The sequence below is a fragment of the Pinus tabuliformis genome, chromosome 5_2 (genome assembly GCF_031772625.1).
Source record: "Pinus tabuliformis cultivar Carrire ecotype Pingquan chromosome 5_2, CPIR1, whole genome shotgun sequence".
In the NCBI taxonomy this organism is placed as follows: Eukaryota; Viridiplantae; Streptophyta; class Pinopsida; order Pinales; family Pinaceae; genus Pinus; species Pinus tabuliformis.
This window is the reverse complement of record NC_142306.1, coordinates 795243922-795266232: the sequence shown is the minus strand read 5'-3', so window position 1 is coordinate 795266232 and position 22311 is coordinate 795243922. Positions and strand designations below refer to the sequence as shown.

General features: G+C 40.3%; 1 protein-coding gene and 1 pseudogene across 1 annotated transcript in view; one reads left to right on the top strand and one right to left on the bottom strand.

Moving 5' to 3' along the window:
• NUDX15 (nudix hydrolase homolog 15) overlaps positions 1–22311 on the top strand; it is a 122454-nt gene that overhangs the window by 16507 nt on the left and 83636 nt on the right. The window lies entirely within an intron of this gene.
• LOC149161701 (putative protein phosphatase 2C 59 pseudogene) lies at positions 11433–12225 on the bottom strand (annotated as a pseudogene).

The following is a 22311-nucleotide window of genomic DNA, read 5'->3' as shown; positions in this document are numbered from 1 at the left end:
TGAGGCTCGACCATAAACTGACTCAATGTGTTCATTGCAAAACATATGTTCGGACGAGAGTTCACCAAGAACATCAGGGCCCCCACGAGTTGACGATACTCAGAAGGATTTCCCAAATCGGGCCCAACAACACTTCCGCATAACTTCTTGAAGTTAAGTTCCATCAGAGTAGTCACGGACTTGCTGTCCACTATCCCAAATCTTTCAAGTAGCTTCACAATGTATTTTCCTTGAGAAAGGAAAATCTCACTTGGCTTTTGCCAGACCTCCAACCTTAGGAAGTAATGCATTAGTCCTAGGTCCTTCATCTCGAATTCGGAAGCCAACTCCCTCTTACATTGATGAATAAGAGGGCCTGCACCTGTCAGAAAGAGATCATCCACATAAAGTACCAAGATGAGAGGTCTATCATTCTCAATCTTAAAGGTTTGGATCAACTTCACTTCTCGTAAATCCCAGCTTCATCAGATAGTTGTCGATCCTCTCATACCAAGCTCGAGGAGCTTGCTTCAACCCATAGAGGGATTTCTTCAACCTGCATACATGTGTCTGACGATCTTGAACTTCGAACTCCTCGGGTTGTTCTACATAGACTTCCTCCTTAATTGAACTATGTAAGAAGGTGGTCTTAACATCCATCTGGTGTAGATACCATCCTTGCGAGGTAGCAAGGGCAATAATCGAACAGATGGTGGTGTATCTGGCAATAGGTGCATTTATCTCATTGTAGTCCACACCTTCCTTTTGAGAGAAGCCTCGAGCAATAAATCTAGCCTTGTACTTTTCAACACTTCCATCAGCTCCATGCTTGATCTTATAGAGCCATTTCGAGGTGACAACAGATTTGTCCTTGGGTCTAGGAACCACATCCTAGACATCATTATTCATAATCGACTCATACTCTTCGTTCATAGCATCCTTCCAAACTTGGTGCTTCACTGCTTCTTCGAATGTGCCAGGCTCAGATTGAACAATGGTGCTTATTGCAGTTAAGTATCCTTGGTACCTATTCGGCTTCTTACTTTCATGAAATGTCCCCCTTGGTGCAACATGCTTCTCGGCATCTTCGAGAGTTTCCCTAAGCCATGAGGGTCTCCTTTTCGAGGAGGAGGGCTCATGAGGGGGTGGATCAATGGGATCCATTGGTTCTTCAACATCGGACATCGGCTCATCTTGCGGTTCTCCCTGTTTTCCTGAATTTGCTTTTTGTCCTTCCGTGGAAGAGGAAGGTTACTAATATGCCCAAGGGCAACATCCTCATCGAAGGTGACATCATGACTTATCTCCACTTCTCTTTGACCAGGCACATAGATTCTATATGCCTTAGAAGTTTCACTGTAGCCCACAAATGTTCCTTTCTTCCCAGAAGCATCCAATTTGCTTCTCTTTTCTTTTGGCACATGAAAATATACGGGACTACCAAAAATTATAAAGTGAGAAACATCAGGTTTCTTACCGGTGAAAACTTCTTCGGGAGTTTTGGAGTCCAGCGCTTGATGAGGGCATCTATTTTGAACATACACGACAATGTTTGCAGCTTCGGCCCATAAGAACTTTGGAAGGCTTTGATCATGAAGCATGGCACGAGTGGCTTCTACGATAAAACTATTTTTTCTTTCAGCAACACAATTTTGCTCAGGAGCATATGTAGTAGTAGTCTTGCTCTTAATGCCATCTTCTCTACAATAGTTATTGAACTCATTTGATTCATATTCGATTCCATTATCAGTCCTCAATATTTTGATCTTCTTCCCTGTTTGATTTTCGACCAAAGCTTTGAAAGAACGGAACCATGAGAATACTTCGTCCTTCTTCTTCAAGAAATATATCCAAGTCTTACGAGAGAAATCATCCATAAAGATAGCATAATATAAATATCCTCCCAAAGAGTTCATGGGCATCATACCAGATAGATCAGAATGAACCAATTGCAATATGTTGGTAGTCTTGCTATCACTTGAGGGGAATGGTCCCCTTGTATGCTTTCCTTCGGCACACCCTTGACAAACACCTTCATGTTCTACTTTAAATTCGGGCATACCTGTCACCATCTTTCTCACATCGGGTAGAGCCTTATAATGTAGATGGGCAAACCTCCGGTGCCATAATTCAGATTGAAGTGATGTGTCGCAAGACATAGCTCCCAATGGACTTCCTCCAACTTGATATAAGCTATCAACCTTGAATCCAAGTGTAAATGCATCTTTGAAATTTTTATTCCACGCACGTACCTTTCCATCGATGAATGCCACCTTGAATCCTTTGTCCTCCATTGCCGAGATAGATACTAGATTCTTCTTTAGATCAGGTACATATAGTACTTCTTGTAGACGAATGGTGTTACCTTGATTGAATTGAAGAGTAACATTCCCAACTCCCTTCACGGGATAGGTGGCATTGTCTCTAAGGATAATTTCCAAATTTGTATCCTTTTCAATCAGATTTAAAAGAGCTTCCTTATACCCAGTGAAGTGCCTTGAGGCACCATTATCAATCAACCAATTTCCCAAGGTATTCGGAGGAGAGGCAGTAGAGAGGGCATATATAAGATAAAATTCTTTTTGCTTGTTATCAAGAACATTAGATTCATCATACCTGGGGTTTCTTGATCTCTTGGGAGGGTGACCATTTCCTTGTTGAGGAGCGGGGGCATTCCTTTTTCCTCTGTTGTTGAATCTGCGATTCCTTTGATTGTTGTTGCCCCTGAAATTGTTGTTGTGGTTATCATCATCATGAGGTGTATCCCTTCTATTAGGACACTCCCTAGCATAGTGGCCAAACTTGTTGCAAATGAAGCATCTTCCCTTCCTTCCATTCCTGAAACCTGGGCTTCCTTGACATTGCTTCTTTGAACTTGCATTGTTCTTCTTTTTAGCAGGAGCGGAGAATGCAGTAGGATCATTCCTATTTGAAGGCATATCTAGTTCCATCATCCTTGTTTCTTCTTGGGAACATCTAGTCAACAATTCTTCAAAACCTGGAATCCTGTCGTTGTTAAGAATAGTAGTGTTGCACACGTGCCATTTACGAGAGAGTCCTCCAAGTGCATTGAGAGTATGCTCCCTATCAACAATACCTTCTCCAATCGAAAGAAGATCATTTTTGATCTTAGTAATCCTCATGAAGTAGGATTGAATATCTTCACCTCTTCCCTTCTTTATGTCCTTTAATTTGTTCTTGAGAAAGAGAATTTGGTTTGCATTGCTAGCTTTGAACATGCCAACCAACCTGTCATATATCTCCTTTGATGTGTTCAAATTGGAGATGTATGCAACCAAATGCTTATGAATAGAATCCTTGCTGATCTTCTTTGCTTTGACTTCACCCTTCTTGTACTTTGTCTTAGCTGCAGGTGGTGCATTTGAAGGAGGCTTAGAAATCTTTCCTTGCACATAATCCATAACATCTTGCTCCGCCAAAGTCAAATCAAGAGACATCTTCCATGCAGGTTTTTCCACAAAAAAATAAAAATAAAAAAATTCTAGCACCTTGTATGGACTCTCTCTTTAACATCTTCCATGCATGATAATCAGATTTATCATTGAGCTTGTCATCAGATTTGAAGTAGGGTGTGGAGGCCATTGACTCTTGTCCTTGTCCAACAAATCTCAGTGATTGCTCTTCTCACTCCTGCTTGGGCTTTGTCTTCACCTCAGCTCCGATACCATGTTAATTTTAGATAACAATGGTATGTTCTATGCTTAAGAGCAATTTACTTCAATTTTCTTATTAGCCCAATATCAATTTCCAGATTAGCAATCACATTAACATGACAGTAAATGCAGATAAAACATAAATAAAATAGTAGAAGACAAGCCAAGCCAAGAGGACACAAGATATGGCGCCAGCTAGGGACAAACCCCAATGTGGGGAAACCTTTTGATCAATTCTTCTTATTATTCTTCAAAAGTTCAACAAAGAGAGAGTACAATATGCAATATTCACTTGCCCAATCAAAGTGAATTCTGTCCAGTGAAATAGCAGCCATAGAAAGCCCTAACTGGAAAGTTAACGCTGGTCAAACAGGGTAGATTTTGACCTCCAAAACAGCTTGATCAAACTCGGCCAACTCAGCCTCCAACAACAAATCAAATAAGCCCAAAAACAGTCCGAAAATACTCAGTCAAACTTGGTCAACGTAAGTCAATGCTGTAGTCAAACCCTTTAGCAGTCAACACTAGTCAAACAGTACGGACTGCCTCAATTTTCGTGCCCAGAAATGTGACCTGCCCAAACATAAAGTCTCCCACAAAAAACACAATCAAACAGGTCAACGCTTGGTCAAACTTTCTTGAAATTCGGTCAATGCAGAAAATATTCTTCTTCTTTGCACGTGTGGAGAGAGGCTGTCCTGAAATCTGCACCCAATCATATGAGGAGAGAGAGATGTGTGAGAAGGTGAGTGATGTCCAAATGAGGCAAAGACACCTTCTATTTATATGCAAACGTTGAGGATGAATAGACGTGACTGTTGGGCTTCTGAGCCTACATTAGTTTGCTGGCCGACCTTGACAATTTGTCCATAAACAAAATAAATTCATAATTCCATTTGTACATGTTAGAATGAGATGATCTTTAGATCAATCCTACACCTCTCAAAGAGAGGAATCCAATAAAAATATCAGCTGCATCATATGAGCTGTCCAAGGTGGAGTTTGGCCCTAGTTGCCAAATTTAATAGGTTGTCATCATGCAAACCATTGTCGCCACCAATGTCGCCTTTGTCCTTGTCTCTGGCCCGCAATTGATCTTTGCTATCACCTTCTTGTGGCTTAGTCGACCGTCAGGTACATTTTGCTACCTCGGCTTGTGCACGAGATCTTGTGTCGCACCCTCCAACAATGCCACCCAACCTTCTAGTTTCCTATCTCCTTAGACTATCATTGCAGCCTGTCCACTATCCTACGACTTACTAGTGCCCATGCCCATTGCATGTGAATCCTGTCATCGTTGCCGCTTGGCCTCCCAACTGCTTGCACCCGACAAATCTTGCATCTGCGGCTTGACGCATCCTGTTTCAACGGTTGATTTCCTTGCGACAGTTGGGTGTGGCAGCTGGGTGGGTTGTTAGGCTTGTTGAGCACCCAGTCGCCCCCTCACCATTTTTTTTTTAATTATTTTCCCAATAAAAGTCTCCCTGGGCTGTTGTAAGATCTCTACAGCTGATTTTGGTCCCCACCTTAAAAAAATATTTCCACCTCATACGATCGCGACCAAACTTGGCTCTCAGCGATCTTGCACGAACCTGGCTTTTGCAATTCCGAGATCGGCTTTTAGTGTTAGTGCTTTGATACCATAGTTTTCTTGCGAATATAGCACCCGATATTTATTTCCTACCAGAAAGATGATCTACTGAATAAATACGTAATTAGGTTCCTAACACAATAAAATTCAGCAAAAGCAAATATAACAATCTCAATCACAATGACACAAACATATTTCTATGCAACAAGTTTTTCGTTAAGAAAACAAAACTTACGCGTTCTTCTGTCCTAGGATAATGGCCCACCTAAGATACATAATACAATTAATTTGGATTTGATCCAACAGATATGCCCTAAATCTGTGCTTGATCTTTCCTGTAGATCTAGATCTCCATCCTCTTTGAACTCCCTCAGACCCAACTGCTCACTGAGATGCATGTCTCAATCTTGTGTCGCTGTAGTGTGTCTTTTTCCTCTCGTCCACCTTGCTTTTATAACTTTACATTGAGTTAAATCCCTAACCCTAACCCTAATCTCAAAGTGATTAATGGCCAAGATTAGATCTCGCCTCGCTTGAGATCAACGTTTAAGATTTAAACTTACTAATGTAAATTACTTTACTTTTCTGAAGTTTCTTTTAGCTCAATAAGCCAACATACTAATATGTTCTTTTTCCTATATTAGACTTAGCCTAAGTTACATCAACAACTTGCTCACCCTATAGCAAGTGTACTGAGGAGAATGTGGGTGACTTCTGCATGACTAGACACAAGGCCTATGCAGAAGTACCTACCCGAGCTACAAAAATCAACATATGGTACTTTTAACTCAATTTTGTAGCAAAAATATTCAGAAAAATCACACAAATGACAAAGGTTTTGGCCCCCAATTTTTTCTTCATTAAATTATTCTTAGAAAAATTAAGGGCTCCCTTACCAAATAAAACGCCCCTTTGAAAATACACTGAAAATACAATTAATGGAACCTGGAAAAATTGGCTCCTAGAAATTTGTCTTGCACTTTGTTGGTTGTCTCTCACAAGTTTGGCCTTCTTGAAGTAGCTTCACCCCTCCACTAGTGTGGCTTCAACCCTCTTGACCTCCCCACACTCGTGACACTACTCCATAAACTTGGCCTCGACCCCCATAGCCTCTTAAAGCTCGTGGCAGACTTTGGCCTCAACCGCAAGCAAATCTTGGCCCTCCTCTTTTGCACTCCATCTGCAAAATTTGTGCTCACTCGAACTCCCAATTGCACACTTTTTTAACTTCTTCAGCCTTTTCACAAACCTGCAATTAGCTCATGCAAATTTATTGGAATCTCTCTAAAAACAATTGTGTCTTGATCCTATCCCTTAAGCTCCTTTTATAGTTTCAAATTGAGCAAAATCCCTAACTCTCAATCTCCAAATGATAGATGACTAGTACTAAATCCTAATCCACTTAGATCAATGGTTAAGATTAGATCTAAGTCACTTAAATAATTAAATATTTATCCTTAGAAATTTGCTTAATTAGCCAACATTAATTAATTAAATTTATTAATGTGCTTTCCCTCAGGTAGGCTTAGGGAAAAAATCATATTAGTTGCTCCTATTGAACAACCTCCTAAAGAGGACTTCTTCTCCTGCATGCTAGACACAAGCCTATGCGGAAGACATTTTGAAGCTACAAAATCAACAATCCCATCTAATAAGGAAGTGGTTTTCCACCACTCCCAGCTTGTCCATGTAGAACACGAACTTCCCCTTCACTAGAGGCTTGGTGAGAATATTTGCTACCTGTCTAGTCAATTTAGTGTCCTAAATTGCTCTACATAAATTATCAATTCGGTTATCGTAAACTGATGAAGTGTAGTGCACTATATGTGCTTAGTTAACCTTTCTCTTACTTTGTTGTTTTATAGTTTATGTTGTTTTTGGGGGTTTTGTTTCTCATGCTTAAGGAAATTAATCTAAGAAAGAAAAGTTATGCTTCTAAATGAAATCTCTAAATGTTAATGGACAACTAAATCTAATGACTTTTAATGTTAAAATCTAATTTCTAAAGAAGGGAGAAAAGGAAATGAACAAATCAAAACTTTGAATAGTTAGATTAATCTAAGCTGGCAAAATGTCTATGAAATGAAAGCAAAAATGATAACAACTAAATGAAGTGTTTTATCACTCTGCTATACAATTTTGGGAGAACTACCTCCTTGTGATAGCATTTGGAGGGATCCAATACTTCATTGTTTTAAAATTGAAAATGAAATTTAAATGAAAGACTAAGGCTGAAAGTGAAATTGCAACTAATCTACTATAACAGTGAAATGAAGTGTTTTATCACTCTGCTATACAATTTTGGGAGAACTACTTCCTTGTGATAGCATTTGGAGGGATCCAATACTTCATTGTTCTAAGAAAAAGTAAACATAAAAACGCAGAGAAAGACTCATTCATAAATGAAATACTTCACCATTTAGTTTTAAGGTGAATCATCAACTGAAAGGGCTTTCGGAAATATTCACTTACAACATGAGTTATTAAATTAACATCAAATCTACTGTGTGCTCTAATGCTCCAAGCATCAATTGGAAAATAGGAGGACTACTTTCTTGGACTATTTTGTTAAGAATAGATTACACAGTTAGATAGATCTACAATCAACCAGTTGAACACACTTGCATGAATTAAACTTGCATGAATGAGAAATCTAAACTATTAAACTTGAAAACAATTATAAAAATAAAATGACATACTTGAATGAAATCAAAGCAAAACTACAAAATAAAATTTACTCTACCTTACATTCTAATATGCTCCATGACATCTCCTTTCATGTTGGGAACTTCAAAGCTTTATTCAAATTTTTCAAAATTACAAAGTACAACAAGTTGAGCTAACAAAGTTAACAAAGCCTTAGAGAGATCTCCTATTTATACAAAAAGATGAGAAGTTATTTCATTAATGAGAGTCCATGAATTTCTCCCTATATCTCTAGAGTTATAATCAAAATAGGAAATGATAAGACACATGTCTTTTTAGAGTTTCAATACAAATAGGAAATGTGACACATATCCTCATGATCCCATGATCTTCTCTACTCGAATTCGAATTTGGCCTTAGGATGCCACATAAAGGTCTTCTAGAAGCTTTCTTTTGACCTACACATGTCAACAATCTCATCCCACTTGTTAGGTATAAGCATATGCACATTATTTTCTAATTTTTAACCAAAAATTCACTTAAAAATGCTAAGAATTAATAAAGTTTGGAAAAACATAAATGTGACCCAATAATGATGAAAGTGAGATGAATGTAGTGACATGGTAGTGAAATGAAGGTGAAATTGGGGTGATATAATGGACATGATAGTGAAAGTGTAATGGAAGTGAATGACAATTTCAAGACCCAACACTACCCACTCATGAGTGGATATGTACTGCAATCTCATAGCACCTCTTTGGACCCTGTTTTTGATGAAGTGGTACCTAATATCTATGTGTTTGGACCTGTCATGAAACAATGGATTCTCCGAAAGCTTGATGCAATTTTGATTGTCACAGTGAATCACTATGGACCCCATCTTAAGACCAAATAAACTTGTGTGTATTTTGCGAAGCCATATTGCTTCACAACTCGCTAGACTCGTAGCCATGTACTCGACCTTTGTTGACCTAACTGCTACCGAGTTTTGCTTCCTGCTAAACCATGAGATCATGGTTGTTCCCTGCTGAGAAATCTAGGGCATAGGAATTTAGGTGATTTCTCTTTGAATGATAACTGTTTGTGAATACTTTTTACTTCTTTAAATTAGGTTCTTCTTTGACTTAGATTATTATAGTGTTCTTCTTCATCAAGCAACTACCAAACCATAAACAATAATGAGACAAGAGACAAGATGTAAGCGATCAACCAGGGCCAAAACCTCTCCAACTTGAGAGGAAAACCCAAACAAATTCTTCTTCTTGTAGAATCTTCAAGTGACGAATTCCAAGACCAAGATCCTTGACTTATTAACCTCTCCAAGACCAAGTCACAAGACCCTTCTTCATTGCTTCTTCTTCTTGACCAAGTCAACACTAGTCAAACTGACTTCTAGCACTGCAAATTTCGGCTATTTTGAAATTTCGGCCTTCCTCCACAGTCCTGCAATTCTCGGCTGCCTGAAACTTCTGCAAGTTCACACATGTGGGCTGAATTATGGATCTTGATGGTGATTTCCTTCGTCACTTGACTTGAGGGCTTCTCCTTGTGACCTTGGCTAGCAAGAATGCTGGATTCGTGACCTTCTTGATGACTTCTTCAGGGACTGATACGATACTACTATAGAAACCTTAGTCTTTGTCACACGTGCGAGAAGAATAACCCAAAACAGTGCCAAAATACCTTGGTTTATGTTCCTTCTTTCTTCGCTTGATGATGAGCCCTTTCTTTAGTGTTTATCGCACTTTCTTCTCTATTTTAGATGATTGACCGAATTATTCTTCAAGTGATGCCGAGTGCTCCTATATATAGTGGTCTGTCCATGCAAGATAGGCCGATTTGATCTTGTGCCTAGGCCGACATGCTATTCTAGAATCATCTTCATTTCTTTTGAAGACCGACTTGAGAGAGTGCTTGTGACAAGGTCTTGGAGGGTTTGTGACTTAAATAAATTCTCTTATTACAATGTATAACATGCCCAAATGGGTCTTCAATATTTCATATTGACTCACTAGACTTTATGACTTGATGACCAAACTTAATTGCTCGCAATGGGAGCTTCATCTATAAAAGTAAAACTCCTTGATCATGAAACCCATGACTCAAGCATTACAAAATAATTTTATGTTTCTTCTTTACATCAATTACATAAAATCATGATTACACATGTCATTATGAAGACCGAACCTAGTTACGTATTTCAACATTCCCACGCTAAAACAACAACCCAAAGTACTCTTCTTGTCCACTGGACTCCCAACCCAATCTGAATTTGTGTATCCTTGCAACTGCACTCCACCAACTCTGACATACCTGAGTTCATACTCCACTGTACCTCTCAAGTTCCTGAACACATGTTTCACTTCCACCCAATGTGTCCTCCTAGTCTCCACCATAAACTGGCTCAGGGTATTCACAACAAAACAAATATTTGGTGTAGTGTTGACCAAATACATTAAGGATCCTGTTAGTTGCCTTGTACAATGTTGTATCCACCAATTAATTCCCAGAAGCATTAAGATTCCTCAAGTTGGTAATCACGAGTGTTGACATAGGCTTGCAAACCTCCATCGCAAATCTCTACAGGAAATCAATCGCATACTTGCTCTGCCCAAGGAATATCTCTCCTGGATGCCACCACACCTCCAATCTCAAAAAGTAGTGCATCATCCCAATGTCCATCTTGAACTCTGAAGCAAGGTTCTCCTTGCACATCTCTGTGAGCCTCTCAGATCTTGTTAGAAAGAGATCATTCACATAGAGCACCAATATGAGTTGTTCACCATCAACAAGTACATAGTACAAGTTGGAATCTGCCTCACTCTTGGTGAAGCCCAAGCCAATCAAGTACCCATCAATCCTTGAGTACCATGCTCGAGGTGCCTACTTAAGTCTATACAGTGCTTTCTTCAACCTGCATAAATGGACTCCTTCACATGAGTCTCAAATCCTTGAGGCTGCTCGATATACACCTCTTCCTCAATTACCCCATTGAGGAAGGTAGTCTTCACATCCATTTGGTGTATACTCCACTCCATCTCTGAGCAATGGAAATGACCACCTTGATCGATGCATATCTAGTGATAGGAGCGAAAGTCTCCTCATAGTCTACTCCCTGCTTCTGGGAGAACCATTATGGAATGAACCTCATTTTATACTTCTTGTTGCTACAAACTATTGCATGTTTAATCTTGTAGATCCATCGAGAATTGACCATTGATTTTCCCCCAGGCCTGGGTACAATCTCTCAAATATCATTATTCATAATGGAGTTTTACTACCCCACCATAGCGTCCCTCCAAATTTGCTGGTTTGCTGCCTCCTTAAAAGTAAAAGGCTTAGACTCACTAATGCTGCTCATCAAGGCCATGTAGCTGGAAAATATCCTCTGTCCTTACATAACGCTCTCTGACATAGTATCTGTCCATAACGCTCTTTGACATAGTATTTGTCCATATTCCAAATTGCTGGCGGAATGGTCGCTGTAGTGGGTAACTGTTTCTGGAGCGTTTGACAGAGATTATTCTCCTCCTTCACGGAGAATTCCTCAGGCTCAGTCACCTCAATCCTACCCCATCGATCAACAGCAAGCCGCATTGATCTAGCTCAGTCATTTTTGTCTGCGGATCGATCCCATTTGTGTTGCATTTTTGATTTTGTGTTTCCCACAGACGGCGCCATGGGGAATTAAACCGAGCCTGTGCGTCACCAAAAGCACGCGAAACAGCAAGAACCCCCCCAACACGCCATGTACCAGCCCACATAACAAATCCTCCAGCATCCTCAATTCGTTGACGCTCGTCAGTTTGATTTGGTTTATGATCCCGAGAAAGAGCAACAGCTTTTCCAGCCCTGCATATAACAGCTCTCGAATCCCCAATGTTTGCAACCAGCAATCGATCCCCTACAAGAACTGCAGTTGATGCAGTTGACCCCGCATCTCTGTGTTGACTATTTTCTGTATTGAGAAATTCCTTGTCTGTTTGTTTGTAAGCATCAGCTATTGCCAGCTTTGTATCACTAATAAATTTTGGGTGGCTTATCAAATTTGCAAAAAGTTTCTGTTTCACGTATTCGCATGGTGGAAGTCCCCAAAGCCCCCGCCTCCACAGATCCTTTAACCTCCGCTACAATTGGAGGGTTCTCTATCGACACCGACGGGTTTTGATCAGAAGCCTCTAAAATCCGATCAGATTGCTGTGTTGACCGGAGCCAAGTCATATCGACGACCTCGGCCTCACTGTCAGACGAAGAGAAGGACGAGTCTTCACAACGGCTCTTGCTTTTCCTCTGCTTTTCAGCTAATTTCAGAGCTGTGGTTCTGTAATGTTCCATTTTCTTTGATCTGTTATGTAGCTCCAGAAAATGGGCCGCTGTTTCATATTGAAATTTAGTAAATGGGTTTGCTTTTGTCTTGAAAGAGTGCTGTAAATTGTGTTGTTGTAAGCAACTGAGAAAAGTACGTGCAGGAGTTTGCATTCTCTGGAGTCAATTAGAAAGGGAGCCTCTGTTTTTTAAGCAGCTGAAGCGTGGGGATCCAAGCAAGAAAACAATGTTTTCAATTGCTTATTTCTGCAGCTCGTTTGGTTGGAATGCGCTGATACATTTTGAATAATTGAGTTGGGCACAATATCTGATAATTGACGTTTTGCAAATTGGCATCGTTGTTTTTATATGAAACAAAACAGTATTGTGAATGGAATTGAGAGTACAAATATGACTGTTCAACGCTGTGCTTTATGCTATTGGGGATATTTTTTGGACTTAATGCTGTGCAAATGAATATGAATTAATATTTGAGTTTACTGGCTAGTCACATCAGAAGTATTTTTTTTCCCTTGAGAATAAAAGTTTTGCAGCAGATGTATTCTTTTCTATCAGAAGTTTTTTACAGAATGCATTCAATCATATCCATGGTAGGAATAGTTCTCACTGGCAAGGAGAACTATCTTGAATGGTCCCGGATGATAAAACACACTCTCATCTTCAATGAGTTGTGGAAATGAGTGTGTGTCGGAGAAGGAGACAATGACCCAGTACAGCCTACCTCAAAGAAAGAACTCATCATTTGAGAAAACAAGAACAGCAAAGCTTATGCATTAATCGCAGCATCTGTAAATGAAGAGGTGAGTTGCCATATTTCGTCATATTCAACTGCCTTTGAAGCCCTACAAAAGCTGAAAGAACTCTATGACTCACATTCTGCACTTGAAGTAGTCCAACTCATGATTAAACTTTTCACTATTGAACTGCAAAATAATGATCCTCTTGCTCTTGCATCTGAAGTAAAGTCTATATTGCATGATATCAAATCCACTAAGGTTGAATTGGATATTCCTCTTATTGCTTTTCTCAAGGCACTTTATCCTACTTACTCCAACTATCTTGAGTCATTGCAAGCAAATGGAAGTCTTAAAGATATAACCTTTGACTCTCTTGTGAAAAAGTTTGCTGAAAGAGAGAAAGCTTTCAGAAAGAAGACAGCCCCTGAATCTTCTGAAGAGACTGTGTGCCTTGCTCATAAAGAAAAGCATCCTGCTCAAGACTCTACAAGAGGAAGAGGTGGACGAAGAGGAAGAGGAAGATATTTCAAAGGCAGGGGGGGCAGACATTCTCAAGGAGAAAAGGCAGATCTGCATTGCATTCGCTGCAAAAGAAATGGATCACATGATGCTTCTACATGCAAGCTACCATGGGACAAAATTGAGCAGAAAAGAAACCAGCAGAAAGGTAAAACTGATGATACAGACAAAGGTAAAGCACCTGAATCTGCTCACTATATTGAGGCACAATGTAACATTGGAGTAAATGAAGATTTGTTTAATGCTTCACTTGCTTCTTCGAAAAATGATTGGTTGCTTGATTCAGGAGCAACCTGTCACATGACTCATAGAAAAGATTTTTTTGAAAATTTCACTGACAATGTTGATGGAGCAGTATACTTTGCAGATCAGTCAAAAATCAAGCCATCAGGGCTTGGCACAATCAGGCTTAAACTGCCTGGTCTTCCAGACTTTCTTCTGGATCATGTTCTATATCTCCCACAGCTCAAAAGAAACTTGCTGTCCTTGGTCCACATCCGCCAGCAAGGTCACTCCATTTATATGTTTGATGGCAAGCTTGAGGTAAGAAAAGCATCTGACCACTCACTTGTCATGAGGGGAATAGAAGAAGAAAGGCTTCTCAAACTGCAAGGAACCTCTGCTCATGCACAACATTTCTCATATATTTCTCATCATGAAGAAGGTACACTTCCATCAAGTTTATTATGGCATGCTAGATTTGGACATTTAAACTATGAGAGTCTCCGCTTATTGAAGAAAAATGGTGTTGCTGGTTTGCCTACAATTCCTAGGAAACATAAGCAATGTGATGCTTGCATTCTAGGAAAGCATAGCAAACAGTCTTTTCATGATTCACATTCAAGAGCACATAGGAAGCTTGAACTCATTCATTCAGATTTATGTGGTCCAATGCTTGTCCCTTCTGCAAATGGAAATAAATATATCATGACATTTATTGATGATTACACCAGAATGTGTTGGGTTTATTTATTGAAGAACAAATCTGATGCCTTTCAAACATTCAAGAAATTTCATAAATGGATTGAAAATGATGCACAATCTCATATTGGGTCTATTCGCACTGATAATGGAAAAGAATATACATCAAATGAATTTGAAAACTATCTTCGCCAACATGGGATCAAACATCAAACAACTTTGCCTTATAATCCCCAACAGAATGGTGTAGCTGAAAGAATGAATAGAACAATCTTGAATATGGTACGATCCATGCTTTTCTTCAAAAATGTAAAGATAATGTTTTGGGCTCATGCTGTTCTATATGCTGCATATATAAAGAATAGATGTCCATCTAATGCTATAAGAAACAAGACTCCTTATGAATTGTGGTATGGACATGTTCCTTCGGTAAAACATCTCAGGGTCTTTGGTTCCACCTGTTATGCTTTGATACCAAAGGTTCATAGAAACAAACTTGGTGCTAGAAGTCGTAAGTGTATCTTCCTGGGGTATTCAAACACCTCCAAAGCATACCGCCTCTATGATGAAGTAAATAAAAAGTTTGTTGTATCTAGAGATGTAATTTTTCTTGAATCATCCAAATCTAACAATGTTGTTGAGCGGCAACTTGATCGCTTGGATAGATTCGCAAAAACGAAATCATTTCAAGAATTTGATAATCAGATTCCACATCTTGAAGGGGGGATTCCTATTCTAGATCAACATGTGGAATCTTCTTTTGAAGAACACTCTCCCCCGAATGAAACTCCAACAACGGATGATGCTTTAAGTGATGTAATTGATAGAATTGGGAGACTCAATCTTGATTCAGTCCCAACTCAATCAACAGAGCAGCCTGGACCATCTCAGAAAGGTGCCCCAAAGTGGCTGACGAAGACACTTGAAAGTGTTCATCCTGATGAAATTGGAAAAATAGGAACCAGAAATTCAAACCGACAAAATGGAGGTGATGTAGATGACTCTAATTCACCTGTTGATATGGATGTTTCTTATGATTGTGAATTGAACTTGTCTACAGATTTTGAACCAACTTCCTTCAAAGAAGCTGCTTCTCATGATGAACGGAAAGAAGCGATGCAAAAGGAGTATGATGCCCTCATAAAGAACGACACTTGGAAGCTGGTTGATCCTCCATTTGGAACCAAACCAATTGGCTGCAAGTGGGTCTACAAGAACAAGTACAAAGCTGACGGCTCACTTGACAAGTACAAAGCTAGGCTTGTGGCAAAAGGTTTTGCACAGAAGGAAGGGGTCGATGATGAGGAAACTTTTGCCCCCACAGCAAAATGGGCCACCATTCGGACACTCTTTGCACTAGCAGCTCAGAACGGTTGGAAAGTCCATCAAATGGATGTAAAAACTGCCTTCTTGAATGGAGATCTAAAAGAGAATGTTTTTATGTCCCAGCCTGAAGGATTTGCTGTGAAAGGACATGAACATAAAGTATGCAAACTTGTGAAGTCCTTGTATGGCCTCAAACAAGCACTGCGAGCCTGGTATGAAAAATTAACTGAGCATCTTCTGAAACTCAACTTCAATCATTTTGATCTTGATGATGCAACTTTATTTTTTCAAGAAAGTTGGCAAAACAGTTGTATATCTTGTGGTATATGTAGATGATCTTTTAATGACAGGGAACAATGAAAGCTACATTGCATCCATAAAGAAGGAATTGGGGAAAAGTTTTGAAATGACTGATTTGAGCTATGTTCATTACTATCTTGGCATTGAAGTAACCCAACATCCAAAATCCATATTTCTTTCTCAAAAGAAATACATTGGAGATGTGTTAAACAGATTTGGCATGACAGAGTGCAATCCTCTTTCTACTCCAATGGAACAAAACTTAAAGCTCACATCTATTGAAGGAAAGGAATTTGAGGATGCAACAAAGTATAGACAGCTTGTAGGAATTTTTTATTTTGAGGAAGAACCTGTGAACAGTTTTGAAACCAACGTTTCGGACTAGCTTAGTGAGTCCATCATCAGGGCAATGAGATTTGTTTTGAGAAGAGAGAGCGTGAAAAATACTGAGCTTATTAATAGTTATTTGAAAAGCATTGTTGATGTCTTCATTAGTAGTCGGCTTATAAGTGGTAAATTAATTAATACTTATTTAATTTATTTATTTACATAGGTATTTATTATTATTTATTTATTTAGTTATATAATTGTTTATTTATATGTATATAATTTATTATTTGAATTTCAAATAAAGTAAATTTATTATCTATTTATTAATATTTTTATTATCATTATTATTTACTGATTTATTTTTATTTATTTATTATAAATAAATAAAAATAATCTATTAAATACCTATTTATTTAGATAGGAATTTATTATGTTTATTATATATTATTATTGTTTATTTATTTGGTTATAATTTTATTATATTATTGTTTATATATATATATATATATATATATATATATATATATATATATAATTTATTATCTATATTTCAAATGAAGAAAATCTATTATTTATTTATTATTATTTTTAATAAGTACCTATTTGTTTAGATAGGTATATTATTATTTATTTATTATAATAAAATAAATTAATAAATACCTATTTATTTAGATAGGTATTTATTATATTTACTAAAAATTGTTATTTATTTATTTGTTTATAATTTTATTATATTATTATTTATTTATATATATATATATAACTTATTATTTTTAATAAGAACCTATTTGTTTAGATAGGTATTTATTATATATTATTTGTTTAGATAGGTATATTATATTACTGATTATTTATATATATATAACTTATTATTTTTAAAAGTACCTACTTATTTAGATAGGTATTTATTATATTTATTAAGTATTATTATTGTTTATTTATTTGGTTATAATTTTATTATATTATATTATTTATCTACCTCACTACTACCAGACCAGACATTTCAATTGCTCTTGGAATCCTCTCCAGGTTTATGCAAAAGCCTTGTGAGGGACATTGGTCTGCTGCAAAAAGAGTTCTAAGGTACTTGAAGGGAACTCAAGACCTTGGAATCAAGTATACACAGGTGGACGACTTCAGCTTGATTGGATACTTGATTCAGACTTTGATGGAGACAAAGAAACTGGGGTATCTACTTCAGGATATGCTATGAGTCTTGGATCAGGAGCTGTCTCCTGGAGATCACGCAAACAATCAGTTCCAACAGATTCCACAACAGAAGCAGAATACGTGGCAGCAGCTGAAGCAACGAAAGAAATTGTGTGGCTCAGGAAAATTCTGGAAGATTTGCAGGTAAAACAAGTACAATCAACTCCACTCATGATTGACAACACCTCTGCAATAAAGTTGGCCAAGAACCCAAAGTTCCATGATCGTACAAAGCACATCAATACTAAATATCATCTGATCCGACATCATGTTGAGGCCAAAACAATCCATCTCCATCATTGTTCCACAAATGAACAAATTGCAGACATCTTCACCAAAGCGCTTGGAAGATTCAGAACGATGCTTGGACTCACCAACATCCCTTCAGATTAAGGGGGGGAATGTTGACACCTAATCCTCTGCGATTGGGTGAATTTGGAATGTGAACAGTCATCAGAAGATGAACTGAGCAGTCACATCCTTTGTATATAACAATAGCTACCTAATGAAATAAATCGAATCAGTTTTCTGCCAAACTGGAGTTACTCCTGGCCTGACAACACATTACATATCATCCACTGAAGGAAACAAAAACAAGCACATAAATGACACCGTTATTTTCGGACTAATGTCCCTGGAAAAACCCAATGCGAGAAAACCGATGCAACTATCTGAGGATTTGATTTATTAAGCAGTTTCAGAATACAATTTGGGTACCAAATCCGGCTCACCCAACAGAGAAAAATCTTGACAGTAGTACCTCTCCTTTGGAGACAGATGCTTTGGCTGAAACCTCAGATAAACACTCCGGCAGCTCCTCTCCGGCAGCTCCTCAGCTCTAATCTGCCCCACGAAGAACCCCAACGTCAGCCTCTTCTGCCCTTTGTGTCAGCTTTCCCGGCAGTTCCGGCAGTTCCCGGCAGTTCCGGCTATTCCCGGCAATTCGGGCTTCTACCCTCTGCATCAGCTTTCCCGGCAGTTCCGATAGTTCTCGACAGTTCGGGCTGTTCCTGGCAGTTCCGGCAGTTCTTGGCAGTTTCGGCTCCTACCCTCTGCGTCAGCTTTCCCGGCAGTTCTGGCAGTTCCTGGCAGTTTCGGTTGTTCCCGATAGTTCTGGCTTCTACCCTCTGCGTTAGCTTTCCTGGCTGCTGCGCTGATCCTCCTTGCACTATCTCTGCCTCTCTACTTCTGTATTCACTGCCCCTCAGTTGCAACTCCAGATCACTCTCTCAACTTTCTCAGCAAACCCAGCCCCAGAAAGTCGAAATCTTGATCTCTTGATGTGTTCTCCAAGTGACCCTCAAGCCTCCTCTTATACTTTTCTCGTCGACAGATCAACGATCGAGATTAAGTCCCTAATTAACGACTAAGATTAGATCTAGCTTGATCCATGACTTTTGGACCATTCTAACACAGTTTTATATTAATTCACATTAATATTTTAATTTCCCTAAGTTTAGACTTAGGGACTCCATTAAAAATATTAATTATTTTAATATCTCCCAAACTTTTTAGAATCTACCCAAACCCTTTCTGGGTATTGGAGTTCTCATGTGTCTTAGCCTCTCCACCAAATTTCGTGGCTAGAGCACATCCGATGCTACCCCAAATCAACACTCCCTCTTAGCGAGGACTGTGCTCTAACAATACTCCTCACTGAGTATTACTCTGATCATTCGGCATCGGTCCTTTATGCCCATCATCTGTACTGCTGCATCTCGTACTGCCACCCATGGCTCTGCCACTGCCACTTCTGCATCTGTACGACAGCTCGCTCTGCATCTGTGCTTCTGCCCATGGCCCTGCCACTGCCACTACTGCATCTGCACTGCATCCCCTCACATCATTCCGCATCGTGCTGCCCATAGCACCGCCACTGCTAATTGTTGCATTGCAACTCAGTTACTGAGAATTAAGTAACTGATCTCCCAACTCTGACATCTCTGTTAGGCTAGAGACATTCCCGATGCTAAAGCTCCTTCTGTCGCTGACAAGTGCTCCCTCTCTGACCTCTGCGCTGCTGCGACAACTCCCTACATCTCGCACTGTTGCACACCTCTCTATGCCATCCTGCACTGGTGCAACACTCTCGTGCCTCTCGCACTGTTGCAGCTTGCTAGCCTCGCGCTGTCCTGGGGATCCTCCACTATAGCTCTCTCTGCTGCTCCATCCTCATCCGTCTCTACCGACATTTGCCAGTCCTGCAACTCCTCTTCGGGGCTTCCGTAGCCAGGTATAATACAAGAGGTTGGGTACCTCGAGGATCTTGCCCCACATCTTCTATAGTCCTCCTGACTACAACTCGATGTCTCCCCACTTTCGCTCAAGTGGTGTGTGTGCACCAATGACACAGATATCGTCTGTCTCCACTTCCTTCTCTACCCTTGCTGGCGCTGCCTTGGTCTCGGAAGCCTCTCCCTTGCTCTTCTTCCTCGGACACTGGGTCGCATAATGACCCAGCTCCCCACAGTGGAAGCATTTGACCTTGGAGAGGTCCTTCTTCTTTCGCTTTTCTTGCTTACCCTCAGATGCTAGGGCAACATCCACCTCCTCCTCCTTGATTTTGATCCCCTTGCTGTTGCTTCCTGTCTTGGTCACCCTCTTGATCTCTTCTTGGCGAAGAGCCACCCACATTTCCTCCCAATCTGGAAGGGTTGCCCTGCCCAGTATGCTCTGGACAAACACCTCCCAGTCTTCTGAGACTGCATTCAGGGTTGTTCTCACTATCAACTCTGGATATGGTGTGATCCCTGTGGAAGTCAGCTGATCTCGGATCTCCTTCAATCAACCGAGGAAGGTGTCGATCTGTTCTCCCTTCTGCATCTGTTATGACCGCAACTGATTTTCTAGGAGCGTCTTCCTTTGCATGGAAGTATGCTGATACAACTTGGTCAGGGCCTTCCACATCTCCCATGCCGTATTCTTCTTGGCAATATGTGGTACTATATGATCCTTGACCCCGTTAAGAATGATACTCTTGGCCCTTGCCATTGCTTCCTCATACCTGTCATTGTCAGCTGGGTCAACTGGGACCGCTATCGTCTTCAAGGCGAAGTGCTTGACATGATTTATGTCAAGTACGGATAAGATTCTGGCCTGCCAGACTACGAAGTTTGAGGCTCTGTCCAGTCTGTCCTGGTCTTTTACTCTGTGTAGTGCCATTCCACTGCTCTTCTACTTCCCTCTTGGAAGTTCTCGATGTGACACCCTCTAAGCCTTGATTTCCCTCCTGGAAATCCTTTTGCCGATGTCGAGATGCCCCTTACTCTGATCGTCTGTGCAACTGCACCACTGGTCTAGATTTCTCGGCTAGAAACCCTCGGTAGCAACTCCCTCCTCCTTGGCCTTGCCCTGTTAGGTGCTATCGTCTTCAAGGTGAAGTGCTTGACACGATTTCTGTCAAGTACGGATAAGATTCTGGCCTTCCAGACTACGAAGTTTGAGGCTCCGTCCAGTCTGTCCTGGTCTCTTACTCCGTGTAGTGCCATTCCATTGCTCTTCTACTTCCCTCTTGGAAGTTCTCGATGTGACTCCCTCTAAGCCTTGATTTCCCTCCTGGAAATCCTTTTGCCGATGTCGAGATGCCCCCTACTCTGATCGTCTGTGCAACCGCACCACTGATCCAGATTTCTCAGCTAGAAACCCTCGGTAGCAACTCCCTCCTCCTTGGCCTTGCCCTGTTAGGTACTGTTCTGACAACAATACCCCACCAACTCCACTCTGCAACTTATCCACAGCCTCCTAAACCCCAGCAACCTGAAGGTGAGAGCTCCTAGGCTCTGCGCAGTCCCAACACTGACAAACTAGCTCCCTAAGCCAACTGCATCAGCCCTCCTGGCCTCTACGTGGCTCTGCGTGAGCTTGTCTTTGCCTCCCTCAGCCTCTACGCAACCTCTTCTTGGCCCGAACTTGATGACGCAGGCACTGCATCACCCCTTCCTTGCTGTTTTGCTGCTAGGAACAACTTCTGTCACTCGGGACAACTGTTTTCTGCTGCTGCTGCTCTGCTCGGCTGATGTCCTCAGTTCTCCTGTGATCTGCAACCATGCTCTGATACCATGTTGAAGTTTCTAAGTCTAATAGTTAGAAACCCTCCATGTACTTTCTGATTTATTCCTTCCTACTTGTTCTGATTAATTAACAAGTTATTTACCATGTAAATACTGAAAATAAACACAAGTACATGCTCAACACATTACATATCATCAATTGAAGAAAACAGAAACAAGCACACAAATGACACCGTTATTTTTGACTAATGTCCCCGGAAAAACCCAATGCAAGAAAACAGGTGCAGCTATTTGAGGGTTTGATTTATTAAGCAGTTTCAGAATACAATTTGGGTGCCAAATCCGGCTCACCCAACAAAGAAAAATCTCGGCAGTAGTACCTCTCCTTCGGAGACATATGCTCTAGTTGAAACCCCGAATAAACACTCTGGCAGCTCCTCAGCGCCAATCTGCCCCACGAAAAACCCCAGCGTCAGCCTCTTCTGCCCTCTGCGTCAGCTTTCCCGGCAGTTCCGGCTTCTGTCCTCTGCGTCAGCTTTCCCGGTAGTTCCGACTGTTCCCAGCAGTTCCGGCTTCTGCCCTCTGCGTCAGCTTTCCCGGCAGTTCTGGCTTCTACCCTTTGCATCAGCTTTCCTGGCTGCTGTGCTGATCCTCTCGGCACTATCTCTGCCTCTCTACTTCTGTATTCACTACCCCTCAGCTGCAACTCCGGATCACTCTCCCAACTTTCTCAGCAAACCCAG